The sequence below is a fragment of the Natrix helvetica genome (genome assembly GCF_964273705.1).
Source record: "Natrix helvetica genome assembly, chromosome: 4".
Taxonomy (NCBI): domain Eukaryota; kingdom Metazoa; phylum Chordata; class Lepidosauria; order Squamata; family Natricidae; genus Natrix; species Natrix helvetica.
The window spans coordinates 111,736,090-111,760,712 of record NC_138550.1 but is presented as its reverse complement, the minus strand read 5'-3'; the positions used below and the strand labels follow the sequence as shown (position 1 = coordinate 111,760,712).

The 24,623-nt window shown below is 38.9% G+C and overlaps 2 protein-coding genes across 2 annotated transcripts in view; one reads left to right on the top strand and one right to left on the bottom strand.

Annotated features, from left to right (window-relative positions):
• Nucleotides 1-24,623, bottom strand: part of CD226 (CD226 molecule) — a 703,503-nt gene that overhangs the window by 484,653 nt on the left and 194,227 nt on the right. The window lies entirely within an intron of this gene.
• The window catches only part of DOK6 (docking protein 6), a 195,442-nt gene that overhangs the window by 902 nt on the left and 169,917 nt on the right, over nucleotides 1-24,623 (top strand). The window lies entirely within an intron of this gene.

Here is a 24,623-nt window from a genome sequence, read left to right as displayed (position 1 = left end):
GCGGCTGGCATTAGATGCCGCTGGGCTGGGCTTTGGCTAGAGATCTGACTGAATTCATCCGGGAGGATTGTCCTTTTCACTCGATCTGGGGTTTATTTGGTGGGGGGGTACATTTTTTTTGGAGGTGGGTGGAAGGATTTTTTTTTTTTGCGTGGCGAGATTGAGTGGAGTCGTCCACGTATTTAAATTTCCTTTCTCTGTGTGTGTTTCTTAAAAAAAGAAAACCCTTTTAGGCTGAAATCCTAAATGATTTTGACCAGTGAATAAATCCCCCCAGAAGATAATGAGGTTTCAGGAGAAAGATTGTATAGGACTGAACAGTGGGGGAATGGGAAGCAGTGAGACTCCCCTGATGTTTCCCTCTCTGGTTCAGATAGCAGCGATTAACAGGTTGGAGTGTGACTGGGTCAAAGGTCAGGACTTTGTTAAAAACTTTGTGCAGAAACATTTCCTCCTCCTCCTCCTCCAGCCACCAGGAGAAAGCTTGACAGAGCTGATGAGATTTCAAGTTGAACAGCTCCTGTGAGAAGGCAAGCGGGAGTGGTGGGGAGCAGGAAAGACAAAAATGCACAAAAAGGTCTCCTGGGTGGAGGGGTCTGAAACTGGATTGATAGGACAACAGGGGAACCCCAGTTAGCTAAGGCTCTCGGCAGGTGGCAGCACCTGGCTGACCTTGGAAAAGCTTAGAAGATAAGCAGGGTTGAATCTACTTATGCTTTGAATGAAAATCCACCAGGCAATTCCTGGATTCTACCCTGGAAAAAATTTAAAACATGGGAGGAAGCACAGCAAATCTCTTTCTTTGTTGCCAAAAATTCACTGTCCCTGGATGTAGTAAGCAGGGATAGAATGCAACTTAAGGCTTTTACTTTTACTCAGGTAGCTAAGGCTCAACACCACTGGTGGAAAATATGCAGATTCAGTGCACAGGGCAGATGGTCTAGGAATTGGCAGGTGGCAGTTGCTTTCTCTTCACTTCAGCTGAAAGATTGTATAGGCTTGCAAAGGGAAGATTTATGGCTTTAAAGAAAACATTACTGTCACTTAGAATGATGATAAGTAATGAAAAGGGATTCACCTAATTTTTGGCACTATCGTCTGCTTCTGAATTTGGCTGGCTATCAGCAGTCAAAAAAAGGCTGTACTCTTACTGAATGCTGTCATCATACTTACCCAGAATAGAAAGTTCTTTAGGAATTTGTTAGGAAATATGGGTGTTTTGAGAGTATTTGACAGGTTGAAGGCAAATAGTATACAAAGTCTCGTGTATAACCAGATAGAGATATTTGCTCTTGTTGCACGTTACAAGAATTTTATTCCACTACAAGTCAAATAAATATTTATTATTGTAACCTGATCAATTACTAGATGTTTTAAATGATAAAAGATACAATACAATCAATAAATTCCATTTTCAATTTAAAAAGTGTTATGATTCCTGGGGAATTATTGTTTGCTTTTCATAGTAATCTGCTGCTTGCTGTGAATTGGATAGTTTACATCGTACTTGTCAAACAATATCAGAAACAGATTGTCTTCAATTAGTTGCTCTATACATACTTGAAAACACTGTACATAATTGAAAAAGTGAGTACAAAAATGCTGCTGATTATCATGATGCATTTGTACTTATTTTAATGATAATCAAGGTTGTTTCTTTGTTTGGAAAGAGTGTTCTTTTTCAAATCACAACATGTTAAATTTTTTTACATCCCTTAACCTCCTCATATCTTTAATGTGAAAAAGGTAATAAGCATTTTTAAGGAGTAGTCTAAAATTATGCCTCTTGCTTATCAGACTAACAAATTTTAAAGATAGGCCACAGCTATTCAAAATGACCGTTCTTTTTATTTATTTTTAAGTTTGAAAAATAAATATAGCTGCCATAAAGACAGAATAAATAGTTACACATACCTGTTTATCCATAACCATCATATTATTCTTTTTGGGAACAAACAATGCTATGGAAAGAGTAGGAAAGGAGTAAGAATTAGTTAGCCAGGGAATTAAAGCATCATGAATGAAAAAAAGGACACATTGGCAATTTAGTTTACTTAACCATGATACCATTCCATACCATTTAGTTTTGCAAACTATCCCTGCTGACTTCAGAACCATATACCGTATTTTTCAGAGTATAAGACACACCTTTTCCCCCCTTAAAAGAGTGTGGAAATGTTGGTGCATCTTATACACCGAATACAGCCATTTTTGGCCTCCCAAAGCCCCACCCCGGCATCCCATTTTTGTGAAAAATGGGCAAAAAACAGGCCATTTTTCACCAAAATTGTGTTTTTGCCTTCACCCACCTCCCAGCAGCACTCTGGAGGCTTCAGAAGGGCTGGGGGAAGGAAAAAAATGCCCCCGTTTTGGTGAAAAATGGGGGTGTTTTTGCCTTACCCAAGCCTTGCTGAAGCCTCTAGAGTGCTGCTGGGGGCCGGGAAAGACAAAAACTTTTTTTTCTTACTTACCTCTTCAAAATCTTGGTGCGCCTTATCCACCGGTGCGTCTTAAAGTCCGAAAAATATGGTACTATTTCATACGTTTTGTTCTTTAAGCTTATCGTCCCTCTATTTTTTCATGATCTCATCAACTTCATCCAACCAATAATTGTGTCAGTTATCCCTGACTCATTCAGTCTTCCTTTGTTTATTTGTTTTCTCATTCACTCTTCATTAATTCTCTTTATATAAACAGAAGTACCCAATCCACATTCATTCAGTACCTAGTCATTTTTTACCCTACTTCTTCTTCCAATTAAAGTTTTTAAATTTGAAGATGTAACTCTATCATTTTTATTAAAAAAATATCATAAAATTGATGTAAATATTGCTTAAAGACAAAACAATTTATAGGCTAAACAAATGCCTAAATATTTAATTAGAGATTTTTTTCGTGGTAATATATTTGAATTGTTTTCAACAGATAACATTTTGTACGGAAAAGACAACTTTCTAGACTAGTGCTGGCGAATCTTTTCAGCACCGAGTGCCGAAACGGGAGTGTGCGTGCATGTCGGAAACTAGAAGAGCAGACATCCGGTGTGCATGCACGTGCTGGGGAGATGATCTTCTGGTTTCCAGCATGTGCATGCACACTGGCCACCTGGTCTTCTGGTTTCTGGTGTGCAGGCATGCACAAAGACCATGGCCGGTGTGCATTTATGTGCCGGAAACCGGAAGATAATCTTCCTGGCATGCACATTCGCACCAAGCGGCTGCTCTTCTGGTTTCTGGCGCTCCCACGTGTGTGAAGATCAGCTGATGGTGTGCCGAAACACAGAAGAGCAACGGGTGATGGCTTGTGTTCCTGGAGAGAAGGCTCTGTGTGCCACTTCTTGCACGCATATCATAGGTTTGCCATCACGGTTATTGATCTTCTCTTTTTAACCTGGTGTATTATTTAACTTGGTTTATCTAATCTGGTTTTTAGCATGATGGTTAGCAAAGAATTCTTCAACATTGGAAAGATAGTACAACATCAGATTGGACATATAGGATTGCCACTAAGTCCAGTAATGACATAGGAGTTATTTAGAAAGGGATTTTGCCATGCTCCGTGTAATACAATATATATTTTTCTTGTTTCTGTGATTTTAGCATGGGAAATGACTGATGTCAAATACTTTTACATCCCTACACCATTGATATAGAGCAGTGATATGTACACTGATGCTTTCCATATTTTTGCTGAATTCATTCGGTCCCTTTCCATGTAAGCTAAAGTTGATTGTAATTGATCTAAAACAAAACAACTGACCAACACCTGATTGCTTATCAGTGATTCCATTTCTTTGTATAATACATATTTTCATTTTAAGATGATGTAAGTGAATTTTAAGTATTTAATGATAATGGCTACGATCTTACAAAACATTACTTCCTTTTGAAACACAACAGATAAATGGATTTTTGTCACAAGATCTGGTGTACAGAATTGATATGTTAGTTAGATTTTGCTAAAAAATGCCAAATATATTACCAAATTGGAGTTGGAACACAGTTAATAATCTCAATGATCAGCATGTGTTGGTCTGTTGTACTTTATAGTTTTGATTGTTCATGTTGATCTGTGAAACATTGTTGGCTGGATTCACTTGCCCTGATAAAATTATTGAGCTAAGTGATCCACTCTTTAGTATCTCCTTAATGTCTATTGTTATGCCACAATAAAGCCTCCACTAGTTTTAGGCCTTAAGGTGTTTCTGGAAATGCATATGGTTTGATGTGGTTGAACTAGACAACCTTGTTATGTTTAATAAATTCACCAAAGAAAGAAAAATTATATAAATGAAGAAAAACTACACATAGTAGACCACTACATATACTTGGGCAATGGATCTCAATGGACAGTGACACAATAAAGGAAATTGAATGGCATGTTAAATGTAGTTGGTAGGCATTTGGCAAGCTAAGCATAATTTTCAAGAACAACCTCCCCCCATGCCTGAGAAAAGTTTTCAATCAGTGTGCACTACTTGCTTTAATATATACCAGTGAAATATGGACACTAATCTCACAATCGATACAAAAACTACAAGTGGGAAAAGAGCCATGGAAAGATACATGCTCAGCACTACAAGACAAGATAGAAAGATCTGCACCTGAATTGGGGAACAAACAAAAGCATACAATATCATCAAGAGAGTAAAAGAATTCCAATGGCGAGGAGGAGGAGGAGGAGGAGGAGGAGGAGGAGGAGGAGGAGGAGGAGGAGGAGGAGGAGGAGGAGGAGGAGGAGGAGGAGGAGGAGGAGGAGGAGGAGAATTATTCCCCTATGCAAAAGGAAAAGTGACAAAAGGAAATATGATAATACAAGATGATTTGTTTGTAAATGTGCCTAGGATTTTTTTGGGCAAAAATGACAACAAAGCAAAGTTAGGAAGTATAGTGTACCTTTATGTCAGGTAGATAAGATGATTTTTTTTTATTATTCACCTGGTTATTGAGATTGGGGTATCATTCAAGAAGAAGAAGAAACAACAGAAACAGAAATACCAAGGGAAGGCAAAAAAAAAAAAAGTGGTGGCAGTAGGAGCACCTTCTGACTTCCTGCTGGCTTCCCCATTGGGAGTCAGGGGTCCCAGATTTTACATGTATTCTATAAGTTAGCCCATTTAAGGTACCTTGGTTCAAAATTTGTTGCCCCACATTGCAGCATTTTACCCAGTTAAAGGTCATGCCTTTGAAAATTATAATAACATATAGATTCTATATTTTTGGAATTACATTATAACATCTGGAATTTTCATTTCTGCCTTGAGTTAGATAAAACTTTCACTGTTTTCATAATCTGCTTTAGGAAGAGAGTTAGCTGTGTAGTTAAAATTGTTATTATCTCAAGGAATTATATGTACTTAATATATTATATGAATGCACTTCCCTTTCAAGAGAGGTAAGGGGGAGGCCTGAGAAATTTCAAATTGTTCTGTAAGCGACTGAAAGCTTATCATACTGATAGCATATATTATCTCTGCTTGGGTGTGCTTTTCTTTGCAAAAAGGGAGTTCAAGACTAAGGCAAATCTAATGCAAACTCACCTTTGAAACATGTTTTCTTGACATGTCCTTTACTTCTGAATAAAAGCATTAACCTTGCTGGAATTCCTGCTACAGAATCTTCAATATTTTTCTTCTGGGATTTATGTTTTTGTTTTTAAGATAGCAGCTTAATTTTTTTTTGGAAGCTGTATTTTGGAACCTGTGTTGTAAAAGGGAAGAAGTGCTAAAACCCATAGTCATGCCATTTGAAACAAGGATGGCTCATTGTATTATAGAAATGTTCTTATTTTCTTTTAGTTGCCAGAAAGCCAGCATGGAATGTGAAAATAGGGTTAGCTTAAGTGAAGGTTAACTTAGTTGAAGGTTCTAAGTGAGATGAATTTCTATGTCTCCCTGAAGAAGGCAGAATGACCTATATGGTTTTACCCTGAAAGGCAGGAGCCTGGGTCAGAGCATGAAAAATGAGAAAATTTGGGAGAGAAAATGTTTATTATTATTTTATTAGCTGCATTCTAATAATAAAATACTAATATTATTATAATACCGTGTTTCCCCCAAAATATGACATGTTCTGAAAATAAGGCCATGCCAGATTTTTTTGAGGTGGGCAAAAATATAAGCCCTCCCCTCAAAATAAGTCCCTTGGACAGTCACTGATTCAGCAGTATCCTGAAGGCGCCAAGCCCTGGAGGGGTGGGGAAGGCACTCACGTGGCTTGGCGCCATTGGGATACTTGGGGAGTGGCGCAACATAGCTGTTCGCCCCTGAGGCTGTGCCCAGTTATTCGGGAACCCACTCTCAAGAGAGCAGCCACCCATTTTTATAGTCCCCTATCCCCGCTGCTGTTTATATTAACCTTAGAAGTTTTAGACAGGAATGTACGTAAAGAGGAACAGATAAAGGGACTAGAAATTAAAAGGGAACAATTTAAGTTACAGGCTTTTGTGGACGATCCAGTGTTTGTGTTAGAGGATCCTATAAAGTCTGGTATGAAACTCATTGAGGAATTGACAGAGTATGGGAAGTTTAAAGATAAATATGACAAAGACTAAAATGCTGGTTAAGAATATGACATCAAAATCGAAAGAGGAGTTAACGAGGAAATTGGGTATCCAAACTGTCAAAAAAGTCAAATATCTAGGTATACATTTATCTGCAAAAGATGTGTGTCCATCAAAGAAGATCAAACTATACTAATTTGATCAATAAAACTAAGAAAGACTTAGAAAGGTGGAAAAACCTACAATTGTCCCCGATGGGTAGGATTGCAGTCATAAAAATGAATGTATTACCAAAATTTCTTTTCCTATTTCAGAATATTCCCATTAAATTAGAAAAAGGTTTTTTTAAAGGATTTGAATCAATTGTTTTCGAAATTTATTTGGCAGGGAAGAAAACCAAGAATAAAACTCAAAGCTATGCAAGACACTAAGGAAAAAGGAGGATTTGGCGTACCAGATTGGGAACTTTATTATACTGCGGCCACCCTAACATGGTTAAAAGAATGGATAATGTTGAGAAATAAAAGATTACTCAAATTGGAAGGTTATGATCTCCAAGTAGGATGGCATGCCTTCCTTTGGTATGAAAAAGGATCTGCACACAAATATTTCAATAGGCACTACATCAGACAGTCCCTGTTATTAATATGGAACAAAATTAAACACGACCACTATACCAAAACACCCATTTTGCTATCTACGATGGAAGCATACATACACCCAAATTTAATTAATATGGAAAATATAGTTACATATAAAGAGTTATTGAACAGACAGGGGGTGATCAAAACTAGATTAGAATTGGCATCACAAGGGGTGCAAGTAGAATGGTGGTCCTACTTACAGGTACAATCAAGGTTTGCACAAGATAGGAAGAAGGAAGGTATTGCCAAAGATTACACAATATTAGATAAACTTTTGATACAGACAGAAAACAGGCTGATCAAAGTGTTGTATAGATTTTCTGTTGGAATATAAGCTACAGGAGGAACATGTCAAAGTTATAATGTGGAATTGGCTAAGTGGGAAAAACTTTGGATACTTAATCAGAAACTAACAATGGCTACGGCGTATAAAGAAAATCTTTATAAGATGTTCTACAGATGGCATCTCCCCCCAGCACGGCTCTTCAAAATGTTTAAAAATATGGCCCCAAATTGTTGGAAGTGTAAAAAAACACCAGGTACTTTTTATCATATGTGGTAGATGTGCAATGAGGCAAAAAAATATTGGAAAATGATTCAATCATGGTTAGAACAAATGGTGGGAGGCCAAATTATGTTTAAACCAGAAATTTTTCTCCTAGGTATAATACCGGAGGGGATTAAGAAAGATACACTTTATCTAATTATACATGTACTAACTGCGGCGCGCATAACTTATGCACAATATTGGAAAAAAGAAAATACATCATCAGAGCTAGATATAATCAGAAAAGTGTTGGCCTGTGCGGAAGCAGGTAGGCTCACTCTTGAACTTAAAAATAAAGGGGAATGAAGTCTGGAACAGATTTTATGATTGGTACAAGACAAGGTGACAAGACTGGAACAAACTGTATATATTGTGATTGGACAGAAGGATAGACAATGTACTAAGTAGGCTAATAGTTAATGGTTGAAACTAGCTGTATGTAATGTGAATGTATGGTCACTTCGACTTCGCGGTACTGCATTGTTTTAAATGTAAAAATGATAAAAATATATTCAAAAAAAGAGAGAGAGAGAGAGCAGCCACTCAGCAACCCCAAAACAATAAGCCCCACTCCGATATTAAGGCCCAGACCATATTTTGGGAGTCAAAAGAAGATAAGACACTGTCTTGTTTTCAGGGAAACGGAAGTACTAATAACAACTACAGGTAGTTCTTAACATAGGACCACAATTCAGCCAAAAATTTATGTTCCTAAGTGAGACCGTTGTGTAGTGAGTTTTGCCCCATTTTCTCTTACCACAGTTGTTAAGTGAATCACTGCAGTTATTAAATTATTAACAGGGTTGTTAAGTGAATCTGGCTTTCCCCATTAATTTTGCTTGTCAAAAGACCACAAAAGGTGATCCCATCACTCTGGGACGCTGCAACTATCATAAATATGAACCAGTTGCCCAACATCCCAATTTTGATCATGTGACCATGGGGACGTTGCAATGGTCATACGTGTGAAAAATGATCCTAAGTCACTTTTTTCAGTGATGTTGTAACTTTGAATGGTCACTAAGTGAACTGTTGTAAGTCAATGACTACCCGTCATTGGTAGTTTTGTATTGGTAGTTTTGTATAAAACTTTGAGTACTGGGAAGCATTTATATTAAAATTCAAGATTTATGTACAAGCACTATTAGGAATATAGATAATTGAATTTTCAGTCAAGTTTTTATATTTCATAGATGCATGCCACTGATTTTAAGCCAATTTTAAAGTGGTTAAAAATATCATTTAGAAGGGGGGGAGCGTATTCATTATAATGTAAGCTGATCGAATAACTAATTGAACTGCTTTTGTTGGTGTTATTGCAAAAGCCATGATGGAGTATAAAATATTTGTCCCACTTTAAATATCTATTTTCAAATGAAAAATTACTTGATGTGGAACATTATTTTTATTTTCAGTATTTAATGTCTTTACGAGCAAGAAAACAAAGTACCATTGATTTGACTTCCAAATCAACTCATTTATATTTAAAGCTGGCTGATTACTTCCAATGTCATTTTAATCAGAAAAGACGTAAAAGTCACTCATAATTCTTCCCCTCTTCGTCCCAAATATGCTATAATTTCTAAAAGAAGATCTCTGACTTTTCTTTTGGAATATGATTTGCTGATGAGATTCTATATCTTTTAACAGAAGCAAACTAAGCAATATTTGCTTTCTCTTCCCTTTCAACAGAATAAGTTGGTTGATTGATTATGTGCCATCAAGTTGGTATTGACTCTTAGTGACCATAGTAACTAAGTGAATAGGTTTTCTCAAGTAGGATAAAAATTGATATTAAAATAGCTTGAATGAAAGTAAGAAATATCTGGTTGCAATACTGGCTTAAAGTATATCCATAGCTGCAGCAAAAGAAATCATTGCAGAATCTGTCTTGTATATTTGGAAAACTTATTTGTAAATCAGCATAGTATTTTCTGTTGTAACTGGAAGAAATTATCTAAAATCTTGGCACATTATTAGCTATCTGATCTGGAGATGTTAGCAATCAATAATTTAGTGTGTGTGTTGCAACTTGGGCATAGAAATCATCACATCTCATCATTGTTCCCCATCATATGCTTATGAATTTGGAATCAATTTAACTTGGAGCTTTGGAGTTATGCAGTTATATCATTTAATAAAAGTGAAGAAGATATTGCTGTAATTAATAACTGTGTATTTATTGCAATAAACAAACATACACACACACACACACACTGGTCTTGTTGTATTTGGGTCTTTTCCCATGTAAGATTGAGATTGTCTTGGCAACGTTTCAGCGAGGTTTCACTAGCCATTTTCAGGCTGGTGTTTTCAGCTTCGTGTTTGTGTGAGTAAAGCGTGGTCAGAGCTGCCGTCTTTCTATAAATCTTGGAGGTGGGTGGAGTGCTGGCTTTGTTTCATTAAGTGGATTAATTGGCTGTGTAGTTGTATCATGATTGGTAGATTAGTGCTGATTGATGCTGGCTGTGTGTCCGTTGTTGTTTTGTGTTGTAACAGCCTGGGTGGTGGGTGGGGCTCGTTTGTTGAATAGGGCTGGCTTCCAGATGTCTGGTAGGTGGGAGGTATCATCACGTTTATTCATGTTGTGGGGGTGTTTCTCTATTTCAATAGCTTCCATAATTATTCTCTTGTTGAAGTGTTCAGTTTTGGAGATTAATTTGGTTCCTTCAAAATCAATTTTGTGTCCTGTAGCTTTAAGGTGCTGGAAAAAGGAGGAAGTTTTTTCTTTTTTTCCTACTGCGTTCCTGTGTTCTGCGATGCATGCATTTATTCTCCTATTAGTTTGTCCTATGTATGTGGCAGGGCAGATTTTGCATGGTATTTCGTAGACTCCTTGGTTTTCTAGCTGGATTTTGTCTTTGGGGTTTCTTAAGATGTTGGTTATTTTTTGAAGGCTGTCTTGATATTGTATTTGTGGAGAATTTTGCTGATTTTATCTATGGTGCCTTTGATGTAAGGGAGGAGGGTGATGCCGTTGTCCTGTTCTGTGTCTAGGTTGTTGGGGGGAGTCTCCCTTTGGATTAGGTTGGTAATTGTTTTTCTTTGGAATCTGTTGGAGATTAATACGTTTGTGAGAGTGTGTAATTCAGTTTTCAGGTGGTGTTTGTTGACTAGGCGTTTGGTTCTGGAGATGAGGGTCTTGGCTACAGAGTTCATCTGTGCAGGTTGGTGATGGGATTGTGTGTTTAAGTAGCGGTTGGTGTGTGTTTTTTCCCGGTAGATGGTGTGTCCTAGGGAGCCATTCGGTTTTTTGTAGATTAGGACATCCAGAAAGGGAAGTTGGTTGAAAATCTACATGAAAATCTACGAAAACGAGCAGCCGCCCGGCAATGGCCCTTTCCAGCTGGGCAGAGCACCACTCACCAACCCAGTAATATCCCAAAGGTGCTAAGCCACATGGCGCTCTTGCTGGCCGGAAAGAGAGGTTGCGCGAGCACTTATTCTGCTTCCAGCTCGCGTGCCTCCCTGCCTCATCATGCCCAACTCTCCATGCAGGGCTGGGCCAGGGCGCTGCTGCCCTCCCACTACTGCTGCCACCACCGCCCTGCTGCTACCACCGCTGCCATGCTCTGAGCATAACCGGCTTCCAAACTCCGGAGTTTGGAAGCCGGTTATGCTCGGAGCATGCCGGGGCCATGGGGCCGCGGTGCCCTGGCCCAGTCCTATAGGGAGAGTTGTACATGGTGAGGCAGGAAAGGGGTGTTGCCGGGCAGCTGCTCATGGTTGCCTCATGGTGGCTTTGTTGTCCTGCTGGCTTTGTTGCGCAACACAGCCGTTTGCCCCTGAGGCTGTGTCCGGCTCTTCGGACGCCCACTCACAAGTGTGCATCCACCCGGCAACCCCAAACCAATAACACCCCCCCCCCCGATAATAAGGTACAAGCAATTTTTTTGGGGGGGGGTCAAAAAAAATTAAGTCCGTCTTATTTTCAGGGAAACACGGTGTGTGTGTGCGTGTGTGTGTGTGTGCATGTGTTTCTGTGTGTATGAAAATTGAATAAGGGAAAATAGCCTACACTATACTGATGACACTACTCTGATAGCTGAAAATGCAAATGTTCTGGAAGTTTCGCAATGAAAATTAACAGCATTATAAAAAAATGGAGATAAGATTAAATATAAAACAAAGCAAATATTAATTGCTAGAGTAATCAGCTTTTGAATTGACAATGAGATAGTCAATTGGTAAATAGTGTTTACTTTTTAGAATTATATCAATAGTAAAGGAAGCAAGTCAAGAAATATGCAGCAAACTAGAACTTGATTGGACAGCAATTAAGGCCTTAGAAAAGATAATTCAAGTTCACGATTTGTCTAAGAAGATCAAAATCATTCAGGCAGTGATTTTTCTTGTGACACTTTATGAAAAGTGAAAGTTGCATTTGAAGAAGCTGGATAGAGTATTGATCTTTTCAATTTTGGTGTGGGAGAAGGCTTCTAAGAATACCACAGATCAAAGAAACAAAGATATCAGTGAACAAATCAATTAAGAATTCAGTCAAGGATCAAATGATCAAAATTACCATATTTTGGAAACATCATGTGACACCTTATCTCTCTGGAGGAGCACATCCCTGCGAAATGTATCTCTGTGGACACTAAGAGTTAATACTGTTTTGATTGCACAAATCAATCTTCAGTCACACTTCATACTAATATGTAACCAGGATAAACTGTGCAATTCTCATGCAACATGTAGCACACTATTTGTGGTTACCCTTATCCTGAAACAGGATTGCTGAAATTCAGTAATAAAAAGCCAATTCTAGGGATATGATGCTTCTTCCAAACAAACAAACAAACAAAAATATAAACAATGGGAGGCTTCTAAAAGATAAATCACTTCCATTTCAGTTTTAGCCTCCACAAACATTGCCTGAGATTGTGCCATGAAAAGCGGCAATTCTAGTGTGTGAACTCAGTCATGAGGTTAATTGAACAGTCACTATCTAGCTGGAACACAAATTAGCTGACTAAATAGCTAACTTTTCTGTGGGCGAAGTCATTTAAGAATATAAAGGCAGAAAAAGTTGCATGGATGTAGTAACATGTCTTCCTTCTGGTAAACTAGGCAAACATTTAACCAGATAGCTAAATGAAAATATGTTTGACTGAATGTGTAACACTAATGTAGTTTTGAGTTAAATTGTCCTGGTACTTTAAAATTTGGTTTTGCTTAAAGGCAGAGCTTGTGATATCTTTGTACCAATGCCCTGAGATTGAATTAAATTACTGTCTATCAAGAAATGTATTTTTATCACCTAGTGTTATAAGCCTAAACGATACATAACGCTATATTGATAGATGAATAAATCATCTATTTTTTATTATAAATTTTTTATTGATTTTAAAAGTTTTACAAGGAAAAAGGGATTAAGAGGTTATGGAACATTTTCACAGCTACATCGTGCGGGGGGGGGAGAAGCCCCCCGCCCGGGTCTCGCAACTTTTACAAAAAGGAAAAATAAAAAACTATGAACATTTACATAGATATTAGCAGTTTTAGGTTTAACACAAAATCGTCAGTATGTTTCAATCATTTTACTTTTGTCACTTCCTTGAAAGTACATTGTAACAACATTTGGAATAGTGTTTCAATTCACTTTTGTGACCTGAGTCTTCTTGTCACATCCTCCCCCACGTCCACTGGCAGTTTTGTGTTCCAAGGCAAAGAAGTACAAGAAGGCTGCTGGACGTTAATCTTTATTTAAAAGCAACAGTAACTGACTAAACCCGAGATACGCAATCCCCGGCTGACAGCAATTTATACAAACGCCGTCAGTTGGGGAACCAATAGGGTAACCAGGATTCTCCCGCCGGATGTATGGGCCAATGAAAAAAGGTCTACACCGCGCCACCTACTGGTGGACCGGCTCGGTATACAACAGGCAGAGCCTCGGCCCCTCCCTGCTTTGTTTCTTGTGTAACATCCCCCATGTCACCTAAGAGAGCAGTGTGTTTTTTCATGAAATATTTGGTTATATAACCTAACTAGTATTCTCAAGATTTTAATTGAATACATTTATAAGCAAGTCCTGTAAAAATAACTGTATTGGCCTCCAATAATAACTAGCTTCAGATGAAATTATGAGCATTTTTCATAAAAAAATTATTCTTGCCATATTAACATAATTTCAATAATTGGGTTCTTTTCACTGCAACTGTTTCAAAACCAAAATAAAAGAGCCAAGGAATGTTTTTGTCTGTGGTGGAACAGCTGAACATTATATGGTACCAAGCAGTCACAGTATGTTTTAACCCTGCCCTAGATGGACCCAAACTTTGAACAAATGCTTTAGATATATCTTGGCAGGAGCTATATCGAACTATGATTGCCTTATCATTATTTTTTAACAGTCTGCTGATACAGATGGTAGCTACTGTATTATGGGTATTATGAGCTTGCATGTCGTGCCTTTGGAGCTGCCCATCAGCTACATAAAACTTCTCACATATCAATAGTATTTCAGCAATATCACATTATGACAGTATTACTCTTCCAACATCTGTTCTTTTCTCAGGAAAATAATTTAACCAGTGTTAAATAGACAGCCCTCTCCAGTGTGTCAACCTTAATTACGCTTGCATGCTTTTATCAAAAACTGTGGCTTTTGTTAGTATGGTTTGCTAGCTCAGAGTGGATGTTACACTATTACAGCTAGAAATGGAAATACAAATACTAAACTATAGATTTGTTACATAAGAGGTATCATCATCATCATCATCATCATCATCATCATCATCATCATCTTAGCCATTTTCTATCCACTGCAAGATGAAGGCCTCTTCTACATGTTTCCAACCAATACAGTCCTGAGCTTTCCTTTGCCAATTGGGCCCACAATATTTGCTGATGTCATTGATCCATCTTGCTTTAGTTCTCTTTTGTGGACATGTTTTATCAAATGGACTCCATAAGAGGTATATAAGTTCAGAGGTCATGATTCCACTAAGAGACTTTTATATAAAAAACAAAAACAAAATTGCTTTTGAGAAAGGAAAATATTCTTGGTGTTTTATTTCTTGTACTTTTGTAGTTGACATAGAAACATGTAGACTGTTTATGGCCAACCCAAATGATGGGCTTATCTTGATATGAATATTATTCTTAAATTAGTTCTTCATATTTTTATTCGGATTCTTCAAAGATTATGGAGTGTCAGTAAGTCAGAATCCAAATTATTATTATTATTATTATAGAATCCAACTAAGTATCTTTAATATAAACAGAACATATACGTAGACATATATACATATACATATATTGTACATACACACACACATAAACATGTGTGGATTTTAGGCTAGGATTTATAAAGATGCATAAATCTTTATTTGGGGTCTGAAAATAAGTAACTTTTAGAATAACTTAGGTCTCCAAAATGTTCCAAGTACTTGGATTTATTTTTGAAAAACAAAAGCAAAACAAAACTTTACAAAAAACATATCATGAATGATATGGCATTAGTTCACACATAATGGCAAAATGGGAGTCCCATTTCTTCCTTCTGAAGTGTTTCTGTGATAGGTTAAGGGAAGGTGAATGATGAAATAGCATTGTACTCAGGTTCTGCCTCCTTTGTATGTGTATTGTGATATCACATATAAAATGAGCTGACGGTATGCCATTTTGGGATTTTGACAAAGAAACCACATCATAGTGGTTGGGTTACATATTTGTCAGGCCAAAATGAAATGAATTGTGTTACATCTTAATGTAATGCATAAATGTATGGAGGTACTAATTTCTTCCATCTTTCTTTCAAAACTAGAACTGTTCTCAGATGGTTTACTGTCAGATTTTGATGAATGATCTTAGGGCATCAGGGATTGAAAAGAAGATTTGAGATTTTGTTTAAGTAACTCTGGTTTGGGTTTTTTTAATAATTCATATGATGATGATGATGATGATTATAATCATTCTTATAATAAAAAGAATGATTATGTGAACCAAAGTACAGAAAAATTGTTGCAGGCTGTGAAAACGGAGAACAGCATAAAAACAACAGAAACAAAGGCAGAATATAAGGAAAAACAGCTGGATGACAGATTAAATAGATGGAAAACCAAAGCTTTGCATGGACAGCACTTGAAAAACATTGAAGGAAAATGTGATGACAACTTGACATGGACATGGCTTAAGATGGGAACTATCAAGAAAGAAACGGAAGGTTTAATACTGGCTGCTCAAGAACAAGCACTACAAACTAATGCCATGAAAGCGAAGATACAAAGATCCACTGACAACCCAAACTGCCAATTTTGCAATAACAAAGTCAAAACTGTTTCACATTTAATATGTGAATGCAGCAAAATCGCAAAACTGATTACAAATCTAGACATGACCGAGTTGCTAAATTAATCCACTGATCATTATGTAAAAATATGATTTACCTGATATCATGAAATATCGCGACCTGGCCATCGAAACTACATGGCTCTGGATAAAGCATGTAACAGTGATACCCTTTGTCATCAGGGCACTTGGCACCATGTCCAAGAATTTTGCAAGATACATCAACAAATTGCAGCTTCCTGCAATAACATCAGCGGAACTGCAAAAAACTGCGCTACTCGGAACATCTTATATTTTAAGAAGGCACTTGGTTGATACCTAGGACGCTGGCAGCAAACTGTATCAAATAATAATAATAATAATAATAATAATAATAATAATAATAATAATAATAATAATAATAATAATAATAATATAATAAATATGTTGTTCTCAGAGAATAGCCTAGAATGGAAAGTTTCAACTGAACTCTTCTCCAGTTTTTGTGCTGTAAAGCTAGTAATTTCGCATGCATTAATTTACAAACATATTTTATGAGAAATATAAATCGGAATTAATTGCATCTAAAAACAATACTGTACACATGTTAGAATACAGTTCTGACTTAAGGAAATTCTTCAACTGGTTTGCTACTTCATGGTACAGTTTCTTTGGGACTTAGTTGCCTAATCAAAAGAAAATCAATTAAGTCTTAAATTAAATGGATTAAATAGTAAAGTAATTAGAAGCCTTGGTTATTGCAAAGTGTTTCAGTTTAAGTTACTTTTAATAGTGTAAGTTTCTACTCATTTAAGGAGCAAAAATCTTCCCTTGGAATTTGATTTTTTTTTTTTTTGCTGCTTCTATATTGGAAAGATCTGTGAAAAGCTTTTCATAGACGCCAGATTATTTCTACTCTGTGCACATCAAAGGCGTATTATGTGCATGCATAATTTTATTACCAAATCAACATTATTAATGTCTCAGGATTGTACAGTGCAATACACAATGTAATTGTACTAAGAAAATATTTTTGCCTGAACAGTGTTTCAGCCAACCCCATAAAAGGAAGATATCTTACCTGTTTGTATTTTTTGTATTATGCATTTGATCTAATGTATTTTGTTCTGTTTATAGTAGATCTAGAGCCTGCAGATAATGGATGACTCTTAACTTAGTCATCTACAGACTAGTTAGCTACAACTCTTTTGCTCCGTTATTGTTACAGACAAGATAGGATTTGAGGAAGTGAGAAGTGGAAAATGGATGTCAGAAAGATCTTTGTTTCCCATTGAATCTTGTTTGGGGTCCTGAAAGTGGCAGAAAAGTTTAGAAACACATGTTTTCTTAGGGAGCCTGGGTTTGAGAACTTAATCCAGTGAATTAAAGTAGGCAGGAATATACACTATAGCCAAAAATACTAGTGATATTTTACTTCTTTTCAGCATATATTTGTTAAGCAGCAGTTAAAAATATGCTTCCACAGATGATGGTACGATAGTTTATATGAAGCCAGGAACTATGATAATTGGAAACAGAAGGGAAGGGGAAAATTGCTTATTTTGAACTTTGATAAATCTTTCTTTTCTGTGGTTTTCATTCCGGTGAAAGTGATTTATTTTGCTTTCTGAAATAGCAGACAAGTTTAGTCCTGTTTCTCAGTTGGAATACTATATGTCAGGTAAATTAGTGATTACAAGTGAAAGGATCTGTAGGGGAAAGGGTTAACAAAGGGGGGAAACCATTAGAACTTTATATTGCTAGGGGATTTCTAAGACTACATATATCATTTGTGTCCCCTACTCCATTTCTGCAACATCTCAGTAACAAAACAATTGTAATGCTGTGAAAACCTACCTGCCTTTTCTTCTGTAAAAAATGTATAAAAGTGTTAAGACACAGCAAACCAACATTAAACCGAAACAAAAAAACAAAACCTAAAATGTTATATCATTAGAAGAGAATATTTGTAATTTAGGATTAAACTACAGGGTCCTTGATGAGTTTGGTTGTTTTCTTGCAGACATTTCATTACCAAACTAGACAACATGCTTAGTGCTAGCAGAGAATGGGGTTTGGTCTCATTTATATACAGTAGCTTGCCCTGTCAGTGTTGATGGGAATTGTATTCATGGTTCTTTGATTGGGCTGTTGTTTAGTATTAGTTTGTTTGGCAAGTCTTTGATTAGAATAGAATAGAATAGAATAGAATAGAATAGAATAGAATAAATTTAATTTGTTAGCCGCTCCCTCTCCAAATTAGGGTATTGTTTGTTTCTTGATTGTTGGTCTAATGTTAATTTTGGTGTCAATCTCTGCTTATCTGAATATTGATTGCTGGCCAGGAGGTGTTTTGGTCTTTTTGTTTTCTTTATGGCTTTTTCATTATCTTTTTTGAAGGGTATTTAGATATTGCTTATTGTGCCTGTTGGTAGCCAATTTATCAGAGTACCAGACTTCCAGGAATTCTCCAGTGGGTTTTTTGGACCTAGCTTGGTTTAGGATGCACATAGCTTCCCTTTTGAAACTATGGTTAAGTCTGTCCGTATAACGTTCCATTAAAGATTTTTCACTATGTTCTCACTGCTATTTGGATATTATGAATGACACCGCATCTTACATCTACACATTGTTCCAGATCATAATAAATTCGCTTGCTTGTTTGCTTGTTTGTTAGCCTGATAAAGGGTTTTAAGAAACACAAAATCACTGAGTTGAAATGCAAGATCCTATGTCTGTTATAATATCCTTTAAATTATTTGGATAATAACCTGATATTTGATAAAATCCTTATACTGATACTCCAGCTGCAAGTATGAGGCTATTTTGAATGTGTAATTAATGAAGTTTTATTCACAGTTGCAACTGCTGCTGAGTGTAGCACTTCCTGCTTGCATGTGCGCATTAATATTCATATCTCCAGTTAGCATTTTTTTAAAAAAAATAAAATCTCAGGGTTGCCAGTCTAAGTTGGTTCTTCTTCCCACCATTCATGTATTAATAATAAAGTAGTTTAAAGGAATCTGAGTTGCTTCATTATTTCCAAAATAAAAATACTTGAATATAGTTCAGCATTTAATTACTGTCAAGGAAAAAAAATATTAACAGCAAATAATTATATAGACCAAGTTTTTACAGATTTGAAATGTAGCATACTTTGATGAGACGTATATATTTTTCTGTTGCCAGGATACAAACAGCCAAATTTAAGCAGATGTGTTCTTCCGGTGATATCATAAGAAATTGCCTTTAGGCAAATTGTTGCTACAGTAAAAAAATAAAGTTATTCACCATGTATAATTCTTTTTTGGAATTAATCACATGGCCAATATCAAATTGTTGCAATCACTATCGTATATTTTTTATTTCTCTATTCTTGAAACAAGTTTTGTTACATGTTGCAGGATTAGTACTCTCAAAATTATGTCATCAGAAATAAAAATGTGTTCGTTTTCAAATGCTATGGTCCAGAATGCTTTTTTTCCTCTGAAATTTCATATTCAATTCAGAATATGATTATTATGCATCCTGCTGTGAGGAACTATAGCAAAGCCTAGGAAGCTGGAGGCAGAGCTTATTATTCTTGTATATAAAAATTCCAAGTTCCTAATTTCACCAAGTTGAAAGAAGATGATCCAAACTTAAGGGGACCTTATCAAAGGGTCATTCTGCCTCATTGCCCCCTTTATCCATGAGCAATAGTATTTAACGTTGCTTTTGTTTGGTGAGATTTGCTGTCTTTGAAGGTGTAGAGAATATGTAATTTATAATTTTCTAAGTATAGCAGTTAAAATACATCATATATTGCCTCAATCATATTTTGAAGAAATTAGCAGTAATTCTTCAGTTTGATTTATTGTATCCAGTATAATAGCCAAATCCATATTTTGAAGTGGAAAAATATTTTCAGGTAGAAAACATGACATTGTTTTTTTTCTAGAAAAAGGTGAGGTGGTTATTTTTTGATTGAAGGAGTTGTAATTTCCCAATATTGGGGAGGATGGCTATTTAAAAATATAGATTCTTAATGCTTATTTATAATAGCAAAGGGATTTCAAAACTTTTGGTGTCATACTCTTTTTTAATAGCAATAGCACTTAGACAATATATTGCTTCATAGTGCTTTACAGGCCTCTCTAAATGGTTTACAGAGTCAGCATATTGCCCCCAACAATCTGGGTCCTCATTTTACCGACCTTGCAAGGATGGAAGGCTGAGTCAACCTTGAGCCTGGTGAGATTCGATCTGCCAAACTGCTGGCAGCTGGTGATCAGCAGAGGTTTTTTTAGATACCCTTAGCTCCCTCCCCTCCCCATATCTATTAAATTCATCCATCATTTTGAACATGCCTTCACAGTGTACCATAATTCCATTAATTTGTTCAATCCAGTCTTCACATTGCTTCTCTCTGCTTCACCCATTTCCCAGTTTTTTAGGTCTTCATATGAATATTTGATGCATTGATGCTAAAAAAAAATAAAAATGAAAAGAAACCATATTCATTTTCCTATTCCTGCCACCTGTGTTTTTCAGTTTGGGAATAGTTCCAGTAGCCCTTCTTACTGATTCTGTGATTTCTGGATCATTTCCATAGTACATAATGTTTTTGTCAACCTCATGATGATTGTTGTTTTTAAAAGTTATCAAAATATATTGATTCTCCATAGTGAGAGGAGGAGTATCCAGGATGGGTTGACCTCATTCTCTCATTGGTTGAACTGAGTCTGATAAGCTCTTTTAGACACGCCCCTATCGCCAGGTATTCCCCAGTTCCCACTCAGTTCCTCAACTGAATGGTTGTGTCATCCTGTGTTCTGGCAACCTTGCTATCATGATTTATGCAAGCTCTATTCAATCCTTTTCTGTGAGGACCTGACTAGCCGAAGAAGCCCAGACCGGGCAATGAGGCTCAGATCGCTGCTGAGGCTTTCCCTTTAAAGAAGATCTTTCCCTTCAAGGAAAGTCTTCCCCTTTAAGGAAGAGAAAGCAAAGCAGCTGGAGGAGGTGGCGGCAAGGCTCTCAGTGAGCTGCCCATAACAGCAGGAGGCCACAGGAGAGACTGCAGCAGCTCTTAGTAGCACAAGCCATTTTTCAAAGCCCTGATCTGCAAGGCTGTTTGTATTTGCCGTGCAATGCCATTTTGAAAAGAAGGGGGGGGGGGAAGAGTCCCCATGTGACGCAAGATGGCGGCCGCCTGCAGCTCGGAGGACACAGGCAGGAATCAAGTCCTCGCTTCTAAAGCCGACAGCCCCACCAGAGAGTAGAAGAGCCCCCAATCAGGTTAGACCTTACCCCTTGAGGGTCCATCCAAGGGTGGGGGCGGCAAAGCAAGGAGCAAAACGAAGCACACCTGCTCCATTCGGCTAAAGATGCAAGCTCCGGCTCTAAGCCTCCCAAACCTGCCTCTAAATATGAAAGGCAGAGGCATAAAGCCCTAGGGTGCATCTGCCATAAGGCCAACAGCAAGAATTTAGTTTCATTCAGAGGTTATAAGGATCCCTCCCATCAAGTGAGGATTCCCATTGATACCTCAGGCATCTGGGGCTCTACCCAGGGATGGCAGTCACCCTCATGCGCTACAACATCAGGGCCACCCCTCACTATGGGGCATTCTCCTCAAGCCTCCCTTCTACCTCTGCAGGCATGGGGGTGGGGCAACCACCCGAGGCAGAACAGTAAAAGGATGATGTTATTTTGAGCTCCCCTCGAGTAAAAGGGACATTGAAGTTGAATCCCAAACTCTGTTTGCATTCTAACTGAAAACAGCTGCTGGGATTTCCCCCACCCCCTCTTGGAGCAAAGAGAAACAGTAGGCACAAGCAGCGCCCTCTAGTGGCTCCTCTACAAACTGCAATCCAGTATTTCAGGCCAACACTGGCTGACTTGGGAACTGCGCCTGCATCTACAAAGCCTTGCAAAGCCCCCTAGTGGACAACTTGTGAACTGCGCCTGCATTTCCAAAGTCCTGCAATGCACTCTAGTGGCTGACCAGTGAATTGCGTGTGTGTTTACAAAGTTTTGCAATTCACTCTAGTGGCTGATACGTGAACTGTTCCTGCATTTACAAAGTCTTGCAACGCACCCTAGTGGCCAACAAGTGAATTGAACTCAAAGAATTCATAATACATTCAAGAAATTTTCTGAGCGTATCCTAGTCATAGAATCATAGCATCCTTCTAGCCATGGCAAAAGGGTCAGACATGCTGGTCCCCATGTCTGAACGCACCACAACCTCCAACTATCAGAAAACGCAGAAGCACCTCAGATAGCCTATGACCTAAGACAGCATAGAAAGCCTACACAGATTAAACGGATGAACCTCTTGCAGGATTCGGACAGGTTTATCAAAAGCATGAGATTCACTGGAAGAGGTTGCAGCATCTCTGCGACAAACTCGAAGCCGATCTACCACATGAACACCTCCATTCAGTGGATGAGGATAGGGGCGAATTCTTCATGCAATGGACACTTTATGGAGACCGCCTCAATGACATCCAGTCACAACTAAATGATGATGAAGAACTTCAGGAGGAAATGCTGCACATTCAGATGTTAAACAAGGAACGTAACAAGAAATTTCAAGCAGCAAAGACTTTATCCAAACCAGTCTGAAGAGGGAGATTGCACCGGACAGAAGTCTGACTCCGAAGTGTCTCATTGTTCGTATGCAACATTTCAGCAGGCACATGCAACTTTCTCTCACGTCTCCAAAAAGGCCTCATCCTTCTATCCAAAACCAGCCCGATCTTGAGCAGGCACCAGCATCACGGGTATCTAGAGTTGCAGAAGCACAATGGAAGCTGAGATGTCCAAGGACTAGAGGTAGAAAGGAAAGAGAGGCTGCTGAAAGAAGAGGTGGAAGCTGCAGAAGCTGCCATAAACCTATGTAACGCCAAAGCTCAGGCTGAACTTGACTTTCTTCAGCACCAGCAGGAAGCTATGGAGAAACTAATACAGGCCAAAGCTCTACAGGCAGAGGCTAGTGGCACACCCCTCAACTTCGATCCTATAAAATTGGATGAAGAAAACCCAGATGTACATATCAAAGCCTATGTAGATGGCCAACATGCAATACAACAGAGACAATCACCACACCCACAAGCTAATGAGACAGCTGAGGCCAAAAGACTGGGGCTTTGGGCCGAAAGGAGCCGTCTCTCGATAACCGCAGAGCATATAGCAGGGTGGACAATATCAGGGCCGACTAACTCAGCCGGGCCGAGGCAGACAATTGGGAGTGGCAGCTGCAGCCAGCCATCTTCAGGGAGATTGTGGACTGCTTCGGCCACCTGGAGGTCGACCTATTCGCCATCCCTCTCAACACTCAGCTCCCGAGGTTTCATTCCCGATACCCATCGCAGAACACAGAGAGAGTGGATGCCCTCCACTGCCTGTGGCCCGGGGGGCTCCTTTACGCCTTCCCACCCGTGCTATTGACTCCCAGAGTCATGCAGAAGATTCTGCAGGAGGGGGTGGAGATAATATTGATTGCCCCACATTGGCCTCGGCAACCCTGGTTTGCCAACCTCCGATCCCTGTTGGTGGAGAGGCCCTGGAGAATCCTTCAGGAAAGGATCTCCCTCACCCAGGGGTCACGGGAGCACCCAGACCCTTAGTGGCTCCAGCTGACTGCCTGGCACTTGAGCGGAGCATCCTGAGGGAGGGAAACGTCTCCCCCCAGGGTCATATGGACCATCCAGGCAGAATGCAGGCCATCCACGGAACGCATCTACAACTCCATGTGGTGTGCCTTTTGCCCATGGTGCACCACCAGGAACCAGACCCGGTTCGAGCTACAGCCCCCCCCCCCAGGTCCTGGACTTTCTTCAGGAGGCTTGGACAGAGGGTTGGCTCCTAACACCATCAGGAGACAGGTATCTGCAATTTTGTTGGTGCTTCTGTGAGGTAAGTCTCAGACACTGACTCACCACCCCATGGTCAGGCGCTTCCTCAAGGGGGCTTTTAACCTTAAACCACCCACAGTACACAGGTACCCTTCCTGGGACTTGCACAGGGTGCTGGACGCCCTAACAGGTTCACTCTTTGAACCGCTTCACACAGTATCCCTCAAGTTCCTCAAGGTGGCCTTCTTGGTGGCCATTACCTCAGCCAGGCGGATATCTGAGCTACAGGCATTGTCCACCAGGGAAGATCTATGTGTATTCCACCAGGACAGAGTGGCCCTTTGGGTAGACCTTTCCTTCATACCCAAGGTGTGCTCCTGTTTCCATTGGTCGCAAGAATTGATACTACCGAACTTCTGTCCGGATCCTTCTCACCCGCTAGAGAGGAAATGGCACACTTTGGATGTGAGGAGGGCCATGAGGATCTACCTCAATTAGGATTCGACCGAGCAGGAAGTCAGAAGCCCTGTTCATTCCGTACCAGCCCGGGTCCTTGGGGAACAAGGTGATGGCTACAACCATAGGCAGATGGTTACGGGCCTGCATTGCTACGGCCTACCAAGCACGGGAACTGCAGACACTGGGGCCAATTACTCCACATTCCACACAAAGCGCAGGCACTTCAGCGGCCTGGGCCATGCAAGCCTCCCTGACGGAAATCTGCAGGGCACCTACTTGTACTTCCCCCTCACCATTTTGAGAAAGTATAAACTGGACTCCTTCGCCTCAGCAGAGTCATCATTTGGACAT